Below are 5,657 nucleotides of genomic sequence, written 5' to 3'. Positions count from 1 at the left end.
TTTGGACGAAAATACACTTAGTTTTGACTCTAAAGACTCAAAAAGACTCTTTTGGACAGATTTGGAACAAGTAAGAAAAGGGGTTTTGATTTTGGACGAATTTAAAAGAAAACAAGTAACTTAAAACTTTTCAAACAAATTTTGGACGAATTTAAGAAAACCCAATGGATGATGGGATAGCCAAGGGATACTTCTCCACACATGATACATTCAAACATAAATTGATTTCCAGTTGCTTTTCTGATAAACCATGAACCTCAACACCCCAGATTAACCGTGACATCACTAATTAACCCTCAGATTTCCCTTAAGTTAGTGGATTGGATGACATCATACGACAACCCAAAGCATTCTTCAACAGTCCCCTACATGACATCATAATAGAGATACGGTCAAAGATCATTACATTCAATAGAAATCATAAGTATTGACAAAGCACTTATAACTATGACATCATGATACTCGTGCTAGGAATTTACTTAACATGATTGTGAAAACAACCTTAACTACTTGTGAACATAAGTTTGTAACGATTATGTGAAACACCCTTATATTCTAGCCCCAAATTCAAGCATGCAAATTAAGTAGGCCTCCCTAATAAACATACAAGAATAAGTTATCCATCAAACGGTTAAGTAAATTGCGTTCACAATTTATGAAATCACAACTGGACTTAATCAACTCATATTATAAATGTAATCATGGTTTCAAAGCATCCCTAGGCTAAAACGAGTTTAGCCTCTCATGTTCATGACAAAACAAAGCAACATAGAATTAAACATTGAAAATAAAAGATAGATTACACCTAAAAACGTCCAACACTCCAACTCGAATGCACAAACGCCCAAGGCTGCGTCTTTCTTGTCCTCTTCCTTGCTAAGTCACGGCACAAGGTCTAGGGTGGTTTTATGGATGATTTTCTGGGTTTTGGATGGATTTAGGAGGGTGTGGTGGTGCGGCAAGGATTGGTGGTGGTGTATGGAGCTTGGGATGGAGGTGTGGAAGTAAGGGAATGGTGTAAAGTTGGTTGTAAGGTCACGTCAAGGGATGGTTCTCTGAATGGATGAATGAATGTTGTGTGAAGGGTGGTGATCTAAATGGTGCCGCAAGGGCTGTTTATATAGGCTAATTTGGCACACTTAGTGAAGGAAAAGGATTATACAATCCCATTGAAAAAGGGTTAATTCAAGGCAGAAATCAAGTGGGACTTGGAATAGGTAGTGCGGCTAGGATTTAAGGAATTCTAGAAGGTTAGGTGCGGCACACATGTAGGGATAGGATAAGGTTTTCTAGAAGAAGTGTTTAAGGCAGATTCCTAATCCTAAAGGGCCTAGGACATGTGATATAAGAGTAGGAGAAGGATTGTAATTCCTAAACCTACAAGGAATGGTGTCTTGCGGCATTTAAATGGATAAGTCTTCTAGAAACTGAAATAGGTGTTTAGATGTGTAATTAATTCCCTCTAATTAGCTAGGTTTAAGTCCCAACCTGATTTGGATAGGATAGAATATGATAATGTTAGAGTTAGGATAGGATAAGGTTTCTAGGATAGGATAAGATAAGGTTTGGATAAGGTCCCTTGTTTCTTGCTTCTTCCTTATCTTCATTGTAGTAGAACTTCTTCCACCAGATTTGTAGCCTTTCCTAGCTCTTCTTGTTTTCAATTTCATCCATCCTCTTTGCTCCATGGTTAAGCTATCCAATCCATGCCCAAAAATGCTCCAAATAGCCTCAAAATGCACTTTCTTGCTCCTTTTGCCATTAGGACCTAAAAACATACGAAAATGGCTTAAACTACTAAAACAACTATGAATTAACAACATAAATGCACGAAAACAAGCTAAGTAAGTCGCCTAAATATGCTTCTATCATAAATGCACAAAAACAAGCTAAGTAAGTCGCCTAAATATGCTCCTATCAAATTCCCCCACACTTAGCTTTTGCTAGTCCTCGAGCAAAACAAAACAAACAAAACTAACAAAACTAAACAAACTCTAGACCTTCCAACATGTACCTTAGGGATTTCCAATGCACATGACATATCAAAGAACATCATTCCCACGGTTTCTAGCTTTCTTTACACTTTAGCAAACACTTAAACATAGTTACCACTTACTAGTTCATATTTAATCAATTAAAACAACATTTTGAATGTAGTAACATGCCTTAGAGAATTCCCTCAATTCCTCACTAGAATGCTCTCTATTTTCACACAGATTTTCTAACTACACTCCCTGCACTAGGTATATGTGAGAAGATTGATGTAAACATGTAGACTAATACTCACATATGTTATAACAAAGAAAGCATTTTCTGGAATTATGACAATGACTTGTATATGATCTCATGAATGGAATGCTACTACTTAGAATGAGAACCAGTGATTCCATATACTCATACCAAATTCAAACTCCACATATTGAACACATAACATCAAGATAGAAGTTGAGGGTTGTAACGAGGCTAAGGGTATTGGTTAACAAAGATAGGTAAAGAAAAACAAAGGTTCTTAAAGAAGTAGGAAGCAAAGTAATGAAATTGACACTTAAACTCACTTTTGATGGCAGAAATTAACTTTTAAACACAAGGGAAGATTTATGCAACATTTAGGGTCAAATTCAAACTTTTGGACCCTTTCTTCAACAACCAACACTTGTGAGTTCATTCTCACTTATTTTTCAACTCTTTTTCTTTCTTTTCACCACTTTTCTATTTTCTTTTTATTTTTCCACGAATTTTTTTTTTCTTCTTTACCGTGTGGCTAACAAAGAAAGTAGGCTTGAAAAGGCTCAAAAGGGGTAATCCTACAATACATATGCAAAAGGGTTAGGCTTTTTGGCTTTGGCTTGACTAACTGATGTGAAAATTATGTTGACACACAAATTAAACCCTATTTGTGACAATTGTAGTAATGATGTAAGTAGGGATCGTTCTAACCGGGGATTAACTAGGGGTGCTAATCTAATATAAACTGACTTAAAAACACAAAAACTAAACTTAAAGACTCTTAACAAGACTACTATGACTCAAAACAGATTTGAAACACTCAAAACTGCCTAAAACAATCAAATTGACTCAAACAGAAACTAGAACTTGATTTGGACGAAATTGAAAGTGTTTATGACTCCAAATGCTTAAAAACACAAAACAAAATAGATTTGAATGATTAAGACTCAACAAAATATAGGGGGATTATGTTTGGACGAAATTAAATTAAATGGGCATATTGTAAAGAAAACATATTGTAAGACAAATTTGTGATGAATCAATGGATGATGAAATAGCTAAGGGGTTCTTCTCCACACATGAAATATATGCAACGTAAGTCAATTTCCAGTTATCAATTCAATAAGTTATGAACCTTGACACTCCAAGTTAATTAGGTCTGCTTAAATTAACCTTCAGATTTCCCTAGAATCATTGAATTGGATGAATATGCATCGCAAACAAATTATTCCTAACAAATTCTCTATATGAACATCATGATAAAGACACAAGTTAGAATCATTACGTTCTTTGGAAATCATAAGCATCGACAAGGCATTTGTAACTATGAAAAGCATGATACTCTTGCCAGGAATCTACTTAACACGGTCGTGACTAGCGACCTTCACTACTTGCGAATATAAATTCATAACAATTAGGTGAAACAAACTTATATCCTAGCACCAAATTCAAGCATGCAAATTAAGCGTGCACTCTCAATCAACATACAAAAATAAGTTCTAAATTAAACGGTTAAGCAAATTGTATTCACGACTTATCCAACGATAACTGGAAGTAATCAACTTATTTCACATATATAATCATGGTTTTGAATACACCCTTAGCCAAAACGAATTTAGCCAATCATACTCAAAGCAAAACAAAGATTACATGAATTAAACATTGAAATTTAAGATAGAATACACCTAAAATTGTTCAACAACTCAGAATGAAGAGCCAAACAATTGTGTGAAACTGTCTCCTTTCCTTTGCTTGCGGCAGATTGGATGATGATGGTTTCTGGGCTGTTTTGATGATGTAGTGATGCGATACGAATGTGACACATAAATTAAACCCTATTTGTGACAATTGTAGTAATGATGTAAGTAGGGATCGTTCTAACCGGGGATTAACTAGGGGTGCTAAACACTTGACTCAAATAAATAAAACTAATCTTTAAACACTTAATTCACTTAATGAAAACTCAAAATAAGTCCACAAGACTCCAAATACTTAAAAACACAAAATAAGATAGATTAAGACTAAACAAAATATGGGGGGGGATTGAGGTTTTGACGAAATTAAACTAAAATGCACAGATTGTAATTAAGGGCAAAATGTAAATATGAATGTGATGAAAATATGGATGAATGCTAGCTAGAAGGTTCTTCTCCACACATGTTACACTTGTATACAAGATGATTTTCGGTTGGTCTTTCGATGAATTATGAAACTCAACACCCCGGGTTAATTAGGTCCGCTTAAATTAACCGTCAAGTTTTCCTTAAGTTAATGAATTGGATGGGTTAGCGCAACGCAATTCACAACATTGTCCAAAAGTTCTTTACGTCAAAAGCACAATAAAGATACAATCAAAGATCATTATGCATCATGAAAACTATAAGTGTTGACGAGGCATTCGTTACTATGATGAGCATGAAACTAGTGCCAAGAATTCATTTAACGCGATTGTTTATAAGCAACCTCCACTACTTGTGAATATAAGTTCATAACTATTAGGTGAATGATAGGAGCATATTTATGCGACTTAATTGGCTTGTTCTCATGCATTTACGTTGTGTTTCTTTAGTTATTTTAGTCCTTTATGCCATTTTCGTGTGTTTCTAGGTTCATATGGCTAAGGAAGCAAAAAGGTGCATTTTGGAGCATTTTGGAGCAAAATTGGGCTTGGAATGGATAGCATATGCTTGGAGCAAAAGGAATGGACGAAATTGAAGACCTAAAGATCTTATGTTTGAGCAATATCAAGGACTCCTACCTATTCTAGGTCTTAAAACAATGGCCCTAGCCCAATTACACTACCTTGTCGTGGGCTTAACCCTATTTCCCTTCCCTTGCCGTGCAAGGGGGAGCATTTTGGGTCCATTTTATGCACTTAAACCCTAGCCCTTTAACCTTTGCAGCCCTATTATGATTTATTCACTTTCATTCATATTTTATTTCACCCTAGCAGCCACCATAACATTATTACAGCCCTAGCCGTGCCTAACCATTCATTTCCAGCTTTCCCCTCTTGCAATTCCAGCTTTTCTTCATCATTGCAGCCACCATTCACTCTTTAATCCACATGCATTCATCATCATTCACACTAATACACAACCTGCCATTATTCACACCATCTTCCCCTTTGAAGTCGTGCATCACACACCCATTCAACATTTCCAGCTTTTCTTCATCATTGCAGCCACACTCTCACATGCATCCCCTCTTTAATCATTCTTTTCCTAGCTGTTTTTCCATCATTATTTCAGCCACATGCACTCTCAATCATAAGAGCCACATGCATTCTTAAACAAACAGCCACATATTCTCCCATTCCCTCTATAAAAACCCATGCATTCATACACCAAGGGGGGATCCATCCATACACATTTCACAACACAACAACACCATCACACTTCTCTTGCCGTGCTTCCCCTTCCATTTCTGCA

Source organism: the organism of the source record quoted next, unplaced genomic scaffold (assembly GCF_019419815.1).
Source record: "Pyrus x bretschneideri cultivar Hongxiangsu unplaced genomic scaffold, Pyrus_bretschneideri_v1 Contig88, whole genome shotgun sequence".
Classification (NCBI taxonomy): Eukaryota; Viridiplantae; Streptophyta; class Magnoliopsida; order Rosales; family Rosaceae; genus Pyrus; species Pyrus x bretschneideri.
Note: the sequence above shows the minus strand (reverse complement) of the source record.